The sequence below is a fragment of the Quercus suber genome, unplaced genomic scaffold (genome assembly GCF_002906115.3).
Source record: "Quercus suber isolate HL8 unplaced genomic scaffold, Cork oak 2.0 scaffold_42, whole genome shotgun sequence".
Taxonomy (NCBI): Eukaryota; Viridiplantae; Streptophyta; class Magnoliopsida; order Fagales; family Fagaceae; genus Quercus; species Quercus suber.
Genome location: NW_027069507.1, coordinates 301,764 through 319,994, shown reverse-complemented (window position 1 = coordinate 319,994; position 18,231 = coordinate 301,764). Strand labels below are relative to the sequence as shown.

Sequence of the window (18,231 nt, the reverse complement as noted above, 5' to 3'; positions counted from 1 at the left end):
AATTTCCTATTGAGATAAATACAAAAATCTGAAAATGTAAATTCTAAAATAATTTTGGTTTTGCTCTTGCATTAACATAGTTGCATCCTATGTGAGAAAGATTAACTAGCCTATTGGCATTTGAGTGCAGATTAATGTTGCATCTTGTGCATTTGTTATTGTGTTTCCACTTTAGCATTTATGCTCTTCGCATCTAAATTTGATGAAGCTGCTAATGGACACACATTCTCACATCAAATTTCATAATTTGTAGACTTGTGCGATTTTGAGTGGTCAATGAAAAGTGGTGGGTAGAAATTGTCTACTTATAATCACACAAGTTAACAATTATGAAATTGGGGTGCAATTAGGTGTCCCTAGAATTTTTCAAATTTGTTTGCTTGGAAGTTACTGTTTGGACCTAATGGAGTCATGGAAGATTAAAATGCTATTACTTTGCAAATTCACCTATTCAAGAATTTTTTTTTATTGGGTTCTCACGGTTAGTCTTATATGGTGGGGCAAATTTGTAATTTTTGTGAATTGAGGGTATTTTGGTAATTTAGTTGAGTCTAGAATCTTCTAAGGTATTCTAAGTATCTTAGGTTTATTTACTTTGGGTCCAAGTTAGTATTTATTAAGTTTTATTTATAGTCCTAATACTAGTAGGAATCCTATTACTACTAGTACAATTAAGAGTCTTTATATATACTAGCTTATAACCCGCACAATGTGCGGGATACTTTTATTTATTACAAAAGACAAACCATAGGCGAAAATTTAAAATTTTCATAATTAGATAATACAAAATAATAATAATAATAATAAAATTGCAAGAATTCACAGAAACAATTGGTGGTCCAAGAGAGATAATAGTTGACTTTGTTTTTGCTAGAAGCAAGTACCAATGTCTTCAACTAACAATAATTAATAATTAAAATATCATGAAATTCAAATCCTATAGTAATAACCTATGAATTACATCAACCACAGAAGTTAATAGTCTCACAGAATTCACTTAGCCCCAAAAAAAAAAATAAAAAATAAAAAAAATCACATCCTCACTATATGAGGGATTCCAAAAATGTAGTGCCACTAATTTATACCAAATTATCAATTTCACTTTTTCTTAATGACAATACCTACTACACCAAAGGAAAATGCAAACAATGTTTATAATGTAAAAACATGGAAATGTAAGAAACAATGGGTGAAGCCTACCAATTGTACTAAAGCAACGAAATATTGAATAGAACCCAAATGAAGGCCAGTTTAACTGAGAAATCTCAACTATGTATAAAAATCAAATTGAATATTACAATTTTTTGTATATAATTGAGAAATATCAAACTTGTATAAAACTGAATATGTTATTCATTTAACTACTGATATAGATTGTCTGTTTAAGGTAGCAAGATCATACACTCTACCAGCAACCTCCTCATCATAATATTCACCTGTATACAAAATGTAAATAAATGAATACACAATTATATGAGATAACACATCTATTACCAAGTTTATCCCCCATAAGTCTATGGAGACGTAATTTCTTTATTTCCGGCTCTTATGCTTTAGGTTTATTGTTATATATTTAAATTATAAAATGCAACTTTTATATTTCAGTTATGGTTTAAATTTGATAATGCAATTTTCATGGGATCATCTTCTCAAAGATGTCACTCATTAATAACAATGAGCTGCAGGCATCAAACATGTCTATGTTTTCTACTTTTAACTATCTAAGGATTGGAAACATTTTCATAGGTGATTAGAGATGGCATCACAAAATTGTCTCTAACAACCATATGTGAAAGAAGAGCCAACAGGAAATAACGCTATTCTAAAAGAGAACCAAGTAAAAGCATTGTTAAATATTATGTGCCATGTCACCATAAAAGTGTTTCTTAGAGCATCTAAATCTATAGTTGGTGATGCCTAAGCCCACCAAAAAATCTTAAAAGAAAATCAACCCTTAATGGACACAAAGAAAAAGCTTCATCTATTAGTACCTCCAAATCATGTCACTCTGCAATCTGCAGGCACTTATGTAAAAATGAAAACAGAATTTGACTTGTCAAATTAATTCAGTAACTCTTATTGAAGTATAATAAATGGTCTTATCAGTGAGAGGACCCTTTGTAGCATTAAGTAGTTGGGAATGAGAAGTTAAAGACTTTAGATAAACTGAAAAAAGACTTTGATTTAGTAATCCCTTAGCATGCAATCATCGACAAAACACAATTTGTTCAAGAAAACTAAACTAAACAGAACTCAAGAAATTGGAAAAAAAACAAAAAGGAAATTAGGGAAAAAGGTAGCCAAACCTTAAGCCTTGATTGAGTAATGCAGCAAAACAATATTTAACAAAATCTTAAAAGAAAACTACAACCTATTAAGAAAATCAACCCTTAAAGGACATATATAATAAATAAAACCTCTGTTAGTAGAGAAAGTAAAACCTAATATGTGACCCCTTCTTTTGATTCAAAATGTTGTATTACTAAAGCACATCCCTAAGATTCCATTACTCATCAATAGAAAATCAGTCCACTACCTTCTTTTTATCTCTTCAATGGGTTGCTAAGCAAAATTTTCAATAAAAACTCAAGAACTAACACCAAAGGGTGGATGCACGCATATATGAAAAATTATGTGAATTATAAAAATCAACAGTTACAGTACATGAAACACTTTATGAATCATATGCTTATTAAGAGCAGCCCAAAACGCCAAAACCCTCAAACATTGAAAAAAATAAAATGCTAGAGACCACAAATTAAATATACAAAACTAGCTTAAAATTGAAATTAGCAATTATAGAACCCTCAATATTACAAACTAAAATCTCTCAAAAACCAACATAATTTCATCATTGAGCTAGTTTGAATTGTAGTGAAAAAAATTTATGGAGAATTCCAACCTTCTATTAGGCTGCTGCAAAAATGGTAAAAAAACTAAAGCAATTCCAAATTTCCAACAATTTTACGGTACAACAATGAAATAATAAGATTTTCTTTGATAAAAGAAAAAAGAGCACAATTGTACATGCTACCAACATCAAAACAAACAGAAGTCAGAAAGATGGCAATGAAAGCAATGACAACATAAAAACATATTCCTCCAAATTTTTAGGCCAACTTATGTTCTGATATTGGATAGCCAAGTATTTAGCATGCAATCATCGACAAAACATAATCAGTTCAAGAAAACAGAACTCAAGAAATTTATATAAAAAAAGAAAAAAAGAAGAAATTAGGGAAAAAGGTAGCCAAACCTTAAACCTTGATTGAGTAATGCAGCAAAACCAAGTTCTCACTCCCAAATTAAGACAGATAAATAGCTTTTGCTTTAGGTTTTCATTTGTTCTACTATTAAATTTCTATTGCCAACAATGCTTAGCTTCACTTAAAGTCACACATGACCAAGTATATATGTTGAAGAGCATTCCAAAGCAAAAACAAAACAAAAACTATAATCAATCTATTGTCATGAGTTTCACTTATAATTTTCCTCCTTTTTTTTGTTTTTTTGTTTTTGGATATAAATTTGTTCAAAAGATAAGAGTTGTGAAAATGATAACCTGTGCATAATTGTAGAAATACATGAAATGATGAGAGTATATAAGATTGTAAATAATTGTAAAAATGGTTTCATTAGGAGCAATAAAGTTATAAGATTTTGATATCATTATGTTTCTTTGAAAAAAAAGGGAAGAGAAGAGAACCAATGGAAAGAAAAAGTTGGATTGCTAGATCTATATATCTGAACATAATATGAACCAAATTTTGATGAACACTATGATGAGAAATCACTCGCACTTATCATTACCCTTTTCATTATTATCTAACAATTATAATCTGCTCTGTCTCTATGGGTAAAACACCATAGTGTTCCACTAAGCAATTGATCATGCACTCAACTACTCAAAAGATGATGAGAAGAAAAAATAGCCTATGTAATATTACATCCAATACCGAAATAACTTGTATAAAAGTACCCTTTCCAAGCTTTCCAATTTGTTTCATAACAATAGACACAACAAAATTATTAATAAAACATGAAAATTCAAATAAAGTTTAACCCTTTGCATGTTTAACTTAGCTCTGTCTCTCAGTTACAACAGGAATGAAAGAAACTGGAAAAATATAACTATAAAAATTTAATGTTTCCTCAGTTTCTTTTATATATAGTGTGTGAGGACACCATTTTCATTGATATAGATTTAATATCATGTTTTATGCTCATTGTAAAGTAGGTACTCAGTACATATCTCAGTACATATCTGAGTAAAGGGAGGTAGTCTCCAAATTTGTGAGAATGTTCCTGCAAGTCAAAATGGAAAATTGCTATCAACATAGAAAAATGCAGTAAATCCATCCACTTTCTAGCTACTAATTCCCTCTCAACTACACAGAATAAAGAAGCCTGAAACTTGGAAGACAATTCCAAAAGATAGTTTAAGCAGTCTACATAATTCATTCATTGAAATAATCATAAATCAAATTCTAATTTATGGTCAAGTGCAGGTTTCTTCTCGGCATTTTCTGTTTTTTATAAAGAGTTTTGAGAGAGGGCTTGTTTTTTGTTCTTTTGAATCATAGTAGTATAAATCTCAGTCACAACTCTAATGCGAGTCCGATTGACAACTATAATCAAACACATTCAAGGCAACTCATCAAATGACAAAACACCCAAATCTACTTTTTAATTAGCACACATTGTTGCTTTCAACAGTATAAAGATAAATTTTAATGAAGAGCCATGCTAGTTAGTTCAATTAAATCTTCGAATTGCTTCAAAAACAAATCATGAACTTATGCAAATTATTCTATTAAAAAAATGCAAATCAGAAAATTTCAAAACTGTGGTGCTTACTGGCTTCTCTTCAAACTTGTTTTTGCCAAAAATCTTCAGTTGGACTTCAACACTTTCTGATTAAAATCCACTTCATTCTTCAAACCCACAAACACCAAAAAAGAATAAATGCTATAGAGACCACAATCATAAATCAACAATCATAATGTATATGTAAGGAAAAACTCACAAATTCAAATTGAGTTCAAAACTTAAATACACAGGGAAAAGGGGAAAAAAGAGAGGAAAAAACCAATTTAATTAAGTATCCTAAAATCCAAAAAATCATATATAACTATATAACCCATATAGGCTCTTATAGAATCAAAATCCCATAACCTTGCTAGCAAGAAGAGTATTAATATGATATATACAAACATATATAAGAACCGTATACAGATATAAAAAGAAACCAACTTGAACTAATTGATCCTAAAACCCAAAAATTCATATATAACCCAATTGGCAAATTATGGTCTTTTAAGAGAAAAACCCAAAAAATTTGCAGCAACCACTGTTTCAATATGTCAGGGTAGTTAACAAACATGAACAACGAAAATTATTCAATAATCCTAAACAGGTAAATATCATAAAATTAGTATTTTAAAAAATTATGTATGAAACATTAAAAGAAACAAAGAAAAAAAAATGTAGATTTACTGAAATTAAACACCAATGCAATAATTAAAAAGAAAACACAAATAGAAAAAGACCTCTCTTTTCGTGAATTACGCTTCTTCTCCTCGGTCAGTTGCAAAGAAACACTGAATCGCTCGGCACGGCGGATCTTCTTCTGAATATTGGAAGCCGGGGATCCACATCAACAACATCCCGTGCTACAGGCAGCGGCTACAGTGCTCTTCGAATCCTCACCGTACTTCGCGTTAGAATCGACAGTGGTTACAGAAGGCTGATCGGAAGCCTCAACGGTTGGTTCTTCCTCTTCTTCTTCTTCTTCGAGGGGATCTGGTGGGCGTGACAGCAATAGTAGTAGTGCCGTCGTCTAGGGTTTGTTTAGGGTTTCTTCTGTAGTAGTAGTAGAGTTGAAGTTGAGTTGGTCTGATGATTCGGTGTCCATTGTGTGAGAGAATTGGAGATTGCGTAAGAATGGCACCTCTGATCGCTTAATTCTTTCTCATCTAAGTTTTGGATTTTGATTTTGGGGGAAGGATATGGTTTTGATTTTTGGGTTTCTGAGAAGAGAGAGGAGTTACGGGGTGTCTCTCCTTTCTCCTTGAAACGTGTCGCCATTGTTGGGATCTCTCGCTCTCTCTGTGTGTTAGGGTCTTCGGCGCGCCTCATCTCTCTCTCCTTTCTCTGTGTACCAATCTTTCTTGCTATTCTTTATTTCTTTTTGTTTAAGCGGTTAGTTTCTTTTTATACCAAGAGGCTCCAAACACTGTTTTAACGTAGTGTATCATTGTAATTTTTCGTTTTTTCCAAACGCACCGAGCGGGATTTTAAAGAATTTACTCAACACGTGTCAGTTTTTTAAGGGACTTTTTTTGGCTAACGTGTCAGCGTCCGGTAAAAGCTTCTGCTATTATATATATTACTAGTGTTTAACCCGCGCAATGCGTGGGGTCATTTTATGAATTAGAAAACAATCAACTTAATATATTATATTTAATGTGATGGTAAAATAGGGAAGGGGGTGGATGGTTAGTTGTTCAAATAATGATGTTAATGTGTAGGCCTTCTTCTAAAAGACAGACATAACTTAGCATCAACACATGATCTAAAGAAAATGTTAATTGATAATGCTGTGGGTTCCAGAGAATATAGTTATTGAAGTATGAAATAAGTAGAAGAGAAATTTGGTTAATAAAATCAATTTGTAAAGAAAAAAATTGGTTGCAAAATGTGTAAGATACATTAGTTATCAATCTATTTGTTTATTATTTTAAAATGCAGTAATTAATCCAAAAAATTCCATAATTCCATTTACAAAAAAATTATTATTACTATACATTCTAAAGTATGCATGTTGAAATCTAGTTACGAACACAATCGATATGCATAGTATTCTCTCATTTTAACAGACATATTTGCTTTAAAATAAGTATCTGTAAATCAATCAAATCTTTGATACCCCTTTGTAGCTTCAGCTTTGTGGTCATGCCACATTGGCTGCCGCACACACAAACTTTGAATGTATTCTACAGTGTTAAACTCAAAGAATAAAAGGTGTCCTCCAACCAAACATGATCTATAAAATGAATTACATGCAATTTCTGTCAACTTAATAGCAATTACATTCATTGTTTTATTAAAGGAAATTCACCCACCAACAACCATAAAGTTGGAACAACAAAATACATTTTCTGCATTTATCTACCATTAAAATAAAATACATTTTTCCTTCTTATTCTCTCTAACAGTCGTATTACACATTTTAGGAAATAAATACATCAAAACATTAAAACAAAGCCATAAATTTTGCAAATGAAGAAGAATCCAACAAATGTAGACAATATTTATACATTTTGATGAAGATAGATTCAGCTCTTACAAAAGCTGATCTTGAACATTGAACAAACAATTATAATTATGAAAACAAAGAAAGTATTTTAACAATAAATAAACAAAAGATAGGTGAACAAACAAAACAAAATTGACAGATACAGACTAATACAAATTAAAATCATACCTCATTTTAAATAAAACTTACCAATTTAAAGAAGTAGGATCACCCTCTCTCTCAATAGACTAATAATGCAGTTTAAAAAACTGTCAGCTTTGACTATAATTAAATCATAATTAATATCAAGCTTAAAAGGTTAACTACTATTCATCAACATTGGCACCATATGACCTGGTATTGCCTCTGTTAGTAAAGAGCCTGTGATTGGCTGCAAGTATCTTCAAAGGGAGATTTCTAAATAGTAGAAGATGAACAGTTTGTTGCGATTCAATACCATTTTCAATTTCTTTTACCCAAAAACAATAATCTCAAAAAGAACCAAATCTAAACCAAATACCCAAAACAAAAACAATTCTAATCCAAAAACCTTAGCTAAAATAAAATCTAACCCATATAATCATGAACTGATATCAAAAAACCAATAGTAAAAAAAAAATATATATATATATATTTATATATCCGCACATGAATCTATATATATTCATTTAATCTAAGGATATAAAAGCATACGAATGATGTCAAGCATATAATTCCATAGATATATCAGAATCATAATAAAAATTCTAGTGCTTCAATTATTACTTGACAAAAACAAAAAAAATATATCATATCTCAACAAACCTAGCAATCTCATTAGCAGTGTGCATCTGTAACCATAGCTTTTCCGAATCAAATTTGCACCCATATAAAATTATATACATGCCAAGCCATAGTATCCGAAAAATGAATGAATATATCACATATATCAATGACAGCACACAGTTTTTTCAATAAATAAATCTAATACAAAATTATGCAGGAAAATTACTGCAGTAATTTGAAGAACCAAAAATCTAAGGTTTTGCATTCTTGTTTATGCCGTTAGAATCAATTTTCACAACAAAGCACCAAAAGAAAAAGAATGAACACAGAATTGATGCGTACCTTTAGTCGGAACAGCGCCAATTTCTAATTCCGTATCTCAGAACCTCTCTGACGTTTGATTCAATTATTACATGACTAAACTAAAAAAATTATATCATACCTCAACAAACCTAGCAATCCCATTAGCGGTGTGCATCTGTAACCATAGCTTTTACAAATCAAGTTTGTACCCATATAAAATTATATACATGCCAAGCCATAGTATCTGAAAATTGAATGAATATATCACATATATCATTCACAGCACACAGTTTTTTTGATAAATAATTCTAAAACAAAATTATGCAGTCAAATTTCTGCAATAATTTGAAGAACCAATATTCTAAAGTTCTGCATTCTTGTTCATGTAATACAGCCAGCAAATGTCACCAAGTCTTAGTCTTCTTCTCCTATGTTATCTCATGTAAAGATATTGCCTTAAGGTGCACACATGTTGCTAATTCAGCACATGGACACTCAATTTCATGTAATGAGTCTACCCACACTTAAATATGAAAAAAGATCTTGACCTACCTTAATCAATAAAATCTTCAAATTAGCACTTGAATCAAACCATTCACTTACAACCAACTTCTTTGAGAACAACACTACTTATTTAATAGGAAAAACAACAGCCTGAGCCTATATGCAAAAATGCCCGAAATTAAGATGGATGCATGGAGTTCCAAAATAACTCAACAAAACAAAGTATTCAACAGTATGAAAGATAGAGGCTAACAATTAAATAGATACAAATATAAGATACCAAAACTTGTAATAAATAATTTGCCACTATAGCAACTCAAATCTTACAAACATGGGTGGGGAAAAATGCTAGAGATCACAAACAAAATATAGAAGAGCTCTATTTGAAATTGAAAGTTTCATTCACAGAATCATCACAAATAGTAACTGAAATCCCTTAGAATCAAGAAAATTTAATCTGTGAGGTAGACTGAAATGTAAAGCCTAAAAAAAGGATTTTTATTTTCAAAAAATAAACCAAAGAGAACTCTAACAATCTAATTTTGCTTAGAACTATCCCAAATACATCAATCAACAAAATGTAATCCAAAATATCAGATAAATAGAGGGATAGTAAGGCCGTCCTAAGGTGAAACAAAGTCTACAAAAAGAAGCTGAAGTAATCATTATAAGGAAGTTGATCACAAAGCATGACTGCAACAAAAAAACACATAACAATTTTACAGGTTAGTTGAAAAAGAATCATGGAATGCATTTTTTTTTTAAATAGAAAAAGCTGTCTAAAATATGCAAAAACAGAAGAAATTCAAACAATGAATACATAATAGACAGAATTATCAGATAAACAAAGGAAAAATTAGGCTTTCCTAACCTATCAGTTTGTTCCAGCAACTCTGCTTGCAGATAACTCAAGTTTTGTACTTGACAGAGAAATGCAGCAAATCTGAATTTCAACAAAATGACAGGGTAAGAAGGTTTTCTATAATTTCAATAACACAGTGTCTAACAATCTGTTGGAAGGTGTATAGTAATCAGTTGGTTATCAATTAATTTATTTATTTTTCAAAAACCCAGTAATTAATCCAAAAAACCATAATTTCACTTAGAAAAAAATTATAAATTACTATACACTCGAACTTTCAGATTTTAAAGCATCCAAGTATTAAAATCAAGGGCGAAATCCCTAATGTTACTAAAACTTAAAACCAAAAATAATAATTTCAGACCAAATCATCCATAGACAGAGAATAAACCCATCATTACACACTCTAAACTTTCAGACTTTTAACCATCCAAGTTGAAATTTGGCCATTAAAATCAAGGGCAGAATCCCTTATGTTACCAGTACTTAAAACCGGAAATTATAATTTTTCCATAGAAAGAGAGATAAACCCATCCATATTTCAAAAGGAGTCAAAGAAGAACCCTAGAAAATTCGGTATGGAGAAAATTTTGAAATACAGATATATTGAAAAGGAAGATGGTAATTCTTGTAGTACAAACATCTGGTTTTAAACTAAAAACATATACATATTGGAGATTTAATATGCTAATTCGAAAAGGAAAAGCAATAGAGAAAAGTTTCAGAAAACCAAAACAGTATTTGAAGAAGAAAAGAGTACGCTAACCTTTAGAAAAATTTTGTTGCAGAGGAGAGATGAGGCAGAGCAGCAGATCAGATGGCGATGGCCAGCCATCCTCTGTAACGCAGTAGCGCTAAACATCTTAAAAAAATTAAAAAAAAAAAAAAAAAAAAAAACACAGCACCCAAAAAACATTTAATCTACTAAAGAGCATATTTAAGAATTATAACCTCCTCAAGAAATTTATGTCTCCTAAATAGGCCTCCGCCATCCCCTTCATCGCCATCATCAAAGTAATCATCTTCATCGCCATCGACATCACCACCATGATTTATTTTCTTTCCAATATCTCCACTACCTTCGCCAATTGCAGTCTGGAATTCCAAAAGTATTAGTCATGTTGCCCAAGACAATAAACAATTCACATCGCAATATGTTTAAACCAAATTGAAGCAGTAACTTTCAGTTAATTGGTTAAAGGTGTTTTAACGCTGCCAAACAGATCAAAAGGTGTTTTCCAAATCAAAACCGGTTTTCCAAATCAAAACCCCAAAAAAAAAAAAAAAAAAAAAAAAAAAAATCTATGAACGTAGATATTAGAAAACAGGGAAAGGCTTAGTGATATCAAAATAAATCGAAAAATTGAGAAAACAAACATTTTCATGGAGAACCCCAAAGCCCGAAACAAAAAGGAATCAAAACCAAAATCAAATCTAAACCTTTCCAACAAAAAAACTCAATAAAAAGTAATATTTCATACCCAAATCTAAAAAAATAGAGAAAAACATACCGGAGCCGGTTCCGACGATCTGATGGTGGCAGATATATAGCCTAACGGTGTTGATGCCCATAGATTTTTCTTTCTGCTTGCACCGGTGCTCTAAGTCTGGCGAGGGAACGGAGAACTCTCTCTGCCTCTCTATTTCTCTGTCTCTCTTTTCTCTCTCTCTCCCCTTTCTCCGTGAAGAATCTTTCTTTTCTTTTCTTTTTTTTTGTGTTTTAAGCGGTTGGTTTCTTTTTATACCAAGAGGCTCCCAAACAGTGTTTTAACAAAGTGAATCTTTTTTTTTTTTGGTTTTAAGCGTGGCAGATTTTAAAAGGCCAAACGTTGTAACGTGCGGCTGTTTTATTTGAAAGCTGTATACGTGTCAGAACATCCTTAATTGTAGGCACTCACTTTCTCTGAGTTTCGTCTATTATATATACTAGCTTTTTAACCCGCACTATGTGCGGGAACCTTTTTATTTACATTTATTAGAAAAGAAATTTTTTTAATAATATTTAAATACACTTTTACCACGTACTAAACACCCAACACATATCTCCATTTACAAATCTAATTACAAACACCATAGGCAGATACCAAAAACTAATTTAATCCAAATCTAATACAAATACTCAAAACAAAATTAATTTTAAACCCATTAAAACCAAATCTAACTCAAATATCTAAATCTAAATCAATCCAACCAAGTGCATTCGAAGATGCTAATTCAGCATCAGCTCATTTCATATCTCAGTTGTTCTTTTTGTTCCTGCTCCCTTCCAATCGGTCAAATATCGTTTCCCCTTTTTATTTTCCTCCAATCATGTCCCTTTTGTGAGGAATAAATATAGACCTTTGTAGATTCTGTTCAACACCAACATTTATCTACTGCACAAAGTAAATGTATCTTAGAAGCTTCATAAGAAACAAAAAAAAAAAAATCATAAATGCATATAAACCACAAATTTTCTCATTAATTTTAGACACATATTCTCCATACTCTATCCATTCAATAGATGGTTATGTATGAGAAGACAATGAACTTAAGATAAGACACTCATTTATGTTTTTTGTAGGTATACTATCTATCAAATACAATGAAAGAGAAAGCAAAGAAAAAAACCAATTCTAAAGAACCAAACAGCATTGATTATTAAGCATATCACATGGGGAAAAAAAATTAATTATGGAAAAATATGTAAAATCCTTTAATAATAGGTATAGAATCAAAGAATTATAAAGAATTTCTATTAGTATGGTACTACAATTTTCACTTATTCCTTAAACCTACTACTATCATAATCTAATAATATAAACATGATATGATAAAACTTCTAAGATAACTCTATAAAATAGCTAAACAAAATCATAATATCATAAAATTTTTAGTAATAAGTTAGTCTCATTCCTCTTCAAAGATTTTTCTTATTCAAAATAAGGATTCTAATCACACCATTCAATCCATTATATAATTCAGTCTTCAATATATGTTGGTTAAACCTCACCCACATAAATAGATTTCCTTCTATACATGTGTACGCACCAACATGTAATTGCTGAAATAGTCTTTTTTGATAAGTGTAATTGTTGAAATAGTCAACCACCATAAACCAAAGTATGTCTCTCATCTTCACATTCGCTAGAACCTTTCTATCATCCATATTTAACTAAAGAGAAAAATTACATTAAATGTCAATTTATAAATTAAAAAAATACGTATAGTATGAAAATCTATTGAAACATGGTTTAGTCAAACTTAAAACTATACATATGCATTTGTTTTGTAGGAAGAAATGCTAGAGACCACAAGCCATATATATAAAACTCAGTTTGGACTTAAATTTAGTAGTTATAGAAATATGACTAATAGAAACTCAAATTTCGCAAAACTAAGACTATATGTAATCTTAGATGCAGACTGAATTGTAAAACTATACAAACACAATTAAGCCAAATTTGCTACAAAGCATAGCCTTTAAAAAAGAAAAAAAAAAGAAAAAAAAGAAAAAAAAAAAAAGAGAACTCTAACAATCTATTTGGCTGTTGGGAAAAGGTGGGAAAAAAATTAATGAAATCATAACAATTTTACAGGTCAATTTGCTTTGAGAACAAAACAGCACTAATGTGTTAATTGTGTTTTAGAATGAAAGAAAAGTTCTTTTCTTCATATTAAAAATTTTGCAGTAATTTTTTCTGCATAAGTATTAGATTTATTCATGTGTGCTGTGATTAATACATGTGATATATTGTTTTTTATTGAATTAGAACTTGATTCATAAAAGGCCATGATTATCTTATCCTTGTCATGGTGCTGCAAAGTCCATATCATTGACTTGGATAAACATATAAAAGTTGATGCGCCCATAGCATAAGAGCATCTATATCAGTAACCTTTATCAATGCCGAAAAACAGAGAAATCCTTAAAATTTACACGGTAACCTTTCCCAAATGAACAACATGCCCATATTAATATATATATATATATATAAATGGATTCCAAAAATGTTAATCAAAACAAATCCAAACTACTAATCAACCAAAACTAAGTCATTCTCCGCAAGTTATTTGTCTGCTAGTGATTTCAATCAACATTCCTATTTAATTGTTCCCATTCCCAGAACAAACTAATTGAAAAAAAAAAAAATTCAAATTGACAAATTGACAATCAAAATCAAATTAAAAAAATCAAACTTCTTCAATCTCCGACCCGCTGTTTTTTTGTCCTCTAAATGGTATCTAAGAGTGTAGTTTAAGGGGAAAAAGTAAAAAAGGAAGACAGATATTGAATCAAAATCAATTCAATTAAATACCCAAACCTAATACAAAATCAACTCAAACGTTTAAAGCAATATTTAAAAAAAAAAAAAATTACCGATAAAGGTTTCTGCTCTTTCTGAATAACGAACTCTTGTTCTCTCTTATTTCTCTGTTTTTGCCCTCTCCAAACCTAAATCATATATAACCCCAAATTTCAAAAAATCAAATCAAAACCTAATGTAACCCAAATACCTAAATTAAAATCAATCCAACCAAATTTCTCAAAACTAATTCATATTTCATACCCATAACCAGATCTAAGAAAGAATGAAAAAAAGAAAAACTTACCGGTGGTAGTTCTCTCAACGTCTGTCTCCTGCCTCATCGCTGAATCGCAAAGTTTGTTTTTTTCCTCCTAGACCTATGTATCGTAAGCATCGGTGTCAAGAAAACCAAAAGGAAGCGAAAGGAGAGAGTATCCGAAAGAGGAGAAACGGAAGTTGGAACGTTTTAGGGTTTGCGTTTTTTTTTTTTAACAGGCGGCTTGGTGTTTTTATAGATAACGTTTGATGAAAGTGTGTCTTCCAAACGCACCGTACGGTTTTTTTTTAAGGAAAAACTGTCTCTGAAACTGAGTCTCTTCAATCGCACCGTGCGATTTTTTTTTAAAGTAAGTTGTACACGTGTCAGCGTTTTAAGGTGCCATTTTTGCTTACGTGTCAGAACCTAGTAAAAGTTTCTGCTATTATATATAGTATATGACTAGCATTTGACCCACGCAATGCGTGGGATCAAATAAACCAATGTTAAACTTTAATTACAAAAAATTAGACTTAAATTGCAAAAACATTATATCATTACATTTCTAAAATAGCTATTATGATCAACTTAACATAAAAATTATATCATAAAAAATCAAGAGACATATACAAATGTTATAGTGAATAATAGAATCAATTCAAGAAGTAAGGTAAATATATGTGGTACAAATAGAAAAATGTAAGGTTTGGCAAAACAAAAGAAGTTTATCTTCATCTTGTGATAATGACAAAGACACAATAGCTATTGATGAGGGTAATCTCTATCTTCACCTTGTGATCATGATGAAGATGCAACGACCAACAACCTATTATGATATAGCACATCAAGGGAAAGAATCAATAAATCAACCAAAGAATTGAACATACTAAGGACACACACAAAAGAACTCTCACCAAAGTGTTTGACTTCCTTAAAAAATGTGGCTCAAGCCACAGCAAACCTTGAAATGTAATTTGATGGGAATAAAAACCCAGACAATATGATACTTCACAACAAAGATTGCGGGATTTAAAAAATGGAAAATAAATTGAATCTAAATTAAGTCAAATCAATGTCAAGAATAAGAAAACACTTTTTTTTCACATTAAATTCAGTAAAGAAAATTGAGTATAGCACATACACAACAAACTGAATTAGTGAAAAAACGTTCAGCTGATCCAAGTTCAATCAAACATAAACTTTATCAATTTATATAATATAAAAATCAGATATAGTAACTTCACTTTTTTGCTTAGCATCAAGACAACAATTTACTATTAAATTCTCACATTACTATCATAGTATCATCGTAAGCCAATCAGACCAAATGTTATAAAAGGATAAAATGAGTAAGACCTGGTATGCCGAGGGAATTGAGTTTTATAAAAAAAAACAAACAATCAACATTCTAATTGTCGTGCCATTAAAAAAATTGTGAAAAGAATTTCATTAGAAAACTATGAAGATTTGCCTATACCCATTATTTTTTTTTGAGAAAGTGCCTGTACCCATTATTGATCAACAAATCTGGCCTTAGTATCATATAAATTAAGTACCAACACATATTTCAATGGATTACTCATTTTCAATGAGTCTTATGTAATTTAGACGGTAAATAGGTAATCTACATTTAAAGCTGATGACCATCATTAAGCACAGTTTGTTCATTATTTAATGGGGAAGGCCTTATTATTAGTCTATATAATATAACATAGATAGGTTTATGTTATGGATAATAGCTCATAGGATAATTAGATGAGATCATCCATGGTATCTAGATGGCTGGCCATTAGATGAATAATGAGTAATTACAATTAACAGATACTGTTAGTAACTAATGATGATGAACAAACTTGGCTAATATATGAATAAAAATTATTATTAAACAGTTTATGGCTTGATGGGTTAACATACTGAACAAATAGTGGTATTCTCTTAATATTAGGAAATTTGGTGATTGATAATTTGGTGATATAATGTGTTGTAATTTGCCAATGAGTAATAATTTCCAATTAGTCACTGATTTCAATTTATAATCACAAAGTCATAATAACCGGAAATCTATTGATCTCTATATACCCATTAACAGAAATTGTGAGCATATAATTGCATCAACTCACTCAAACATTTGTGGGATAAACTCACATCAATTTCAATATGGACCCAGTGGTTTTCAAAATGTCTGTCGTAGATAATCATTCATCTAATTTGTGAAACAACTACCAATATTTCCCATACATGCCATTATTAATGATTATAATAAGTCAATATTAAATTTTATTATATTGGTGTAAAAGAAGTTGTTTAAATAATGTAACTAAGCAATTAAATACCAAGCAAGCACAAATAAGAAAATTCTATATCCATATAAAAGAATGGATAAATAAACCTGTAAAATAACCTCACCCACATCTACCGTATCAACCTTCCCAAAAATGGCCCATTCATTCTTCCATTACCGCAAAGAGGAAATCCTCTATACATAAATATATCCATAATAACAAAACAGAATATCAAAACTAAATCTCCACCTAAAATAAAATTGGAAACAAAAAATATATAGCAGCAAAACGTTAAATCCTATTCTAATAGGATCCTAAAAATACCTTCAAGATTAGTTACATATACAAATGTTTAAACTCCGTTTTTTCACAGTGAAAAACCAAAACTGTTTTCTTTTGTTGTTGTAATTTCTGTAAAGAAAATATAATTGAGAAGGGCTTGTTGGCAAAAAAATCAAAACAAAACTGAAAATCCAAATACTTTAATATAAACCAATCTAACCAAAATACCAAAAATTAAGTCATATTTCATACCCAAATCTAAGAAAGAAAGAATAAAAAAACTTTACCAGATCTAAGGTCGATCTTGGTGTTGATGATACTTGATTGTGTGCCTACGGTTCTGTGTGCTTACGGACTGCATCTGTCTATGGTTCCGGTGGACTGCATCTGTCGAGTGAACGGACGATGGGGGAAAAAACTGACGGTGATGGCAGGCTTAGATATTTCTCTTTTGGCGGCTTAGGAACTTTGTCTCTCTATCTCTGTATCTCTGCAGAAGCCTAGATTGTCTTACGTCTTGACGCAATTGGCGGACAGATTTCTCAGACTTTTGCGCTCTCTCTACTCTGCCCCTTCTCTGTTTAACGGATTGTCTAGGTATGGGTTTGGAAATCGTTTTTGAACATTTTATAGATTAAAGGATACTGAATCGATGTAGTGTTTGGGTTTGAGTTTTTTCTAAAGCGGGTTTGTGTTTTTATAAGTTTCTCCCAAAACGACGCACCGAGCGAAATTTTAAAGGAAAACTGTACACGTGGCAGCGTTTTAAAGGGCCATTTTTGCTAACGTGTCAGCACCTTATTAAAAGCTTCTGCTATTATATATAGTATTAGATTAGATTAGATTAGATTAGATTAGATATATAGATCACTGTTTTAAAAACCGGACCGGACCGGCCGGTCCGACCGGTTCAACCGGGAACCGGGGGCCAATCCGGTCCGGTTAAAAGCTTCAAAACCGGTCAATAACCGGTCAACAACCGGAAAACCGGCTAAAAACCGGTCAAAAACCGGGGTTGAACCGGAAATTACAAAAAAAACGGTTCTATGACCGGTTCGGTTTTTAAAACCATGATATAGATAGATATGATATATATATATATATATATATTGTGCTCAATTTACTCAAAGAATAGAATGAGTTGATTAATAAAATTTAGTGTTTTGAGCAATAGGTACATTGGTCTTGTTGTTTCTTTCTCTTGTTTCTCTCTTTCTAAGGTTATTGTTCACGGTACTGTTCCTAAAATAACTCTAACTTCTCTCTAATTCTCTTCTTTCCTAACCGTAAACCCACCACAACTAAACGTAGGCAAATTCCTAATTTGTCCTACATTAGGACCACTTTTCCATACTGTGTGAAAGGAGAGAAGAGAAAAACAATTTAGTAGT

At 31.0% G+C, this 18,231-nt stretch overlaps 2 long non-coding RNA genes across 5 annotated transcripts; both read right to left on the bottom strand.

Moving 5' to 3' along the window:
* Positions 1 to 4,046: 4,046 nt before the first annotated feature.
* Positions 4,047 to 6,239, bottom strand: LOC136066646 (uncharacterized). The gene is made up of 3 exons (XR_010628157.1): positions 5,550 to 6,239; positions 4,858 to 4,934; positions 4,047 to 4,305 (listed from the first exon to the last, which is right to left on the bottom strand). It is a non-coding gene; the product is annotated as an uncharacterized LOC136066646 (long non-coding RNA).
* A 901-nt stretch (positions 6,240 to 7,140) lies between these two features.
* On the bottom strand, positions 7,141 to 14,536 carry LOC112016873 (uncharacterized). Of its 4 annotated transcripts, none has more exons than XR_010628155.1 (7): positions 14,325 to 14,536; positions 14,092 to 14,166; positions 11,243 to 12,106; positions 10,683 to 10,826; positions 10,498 to 10,585; positions 9,741 to 9,812; positions 7,141 to 8,609 (listed from the first exon to the last, which is right to left on the bottom strand). It is a non-coding gene; the product is annotated as an uncharacterized LOC112016873 (long non-coding RNA). The 4 variants fall into 4 exon arrangements; XR_010628152.1 differs by having other exon boundaries at positions 10,498 to 10,569; positions 14,325 to 14,532; XR_010628153.1 differs by having other exon boundaries at positions 7,141 to 8,540; positions 10,498 to 10,569; positions 14,325 to 14,532.
* Between the last annotated feature and the right edge of the window lie 3,695 nt (positions 14,537 to 18,231).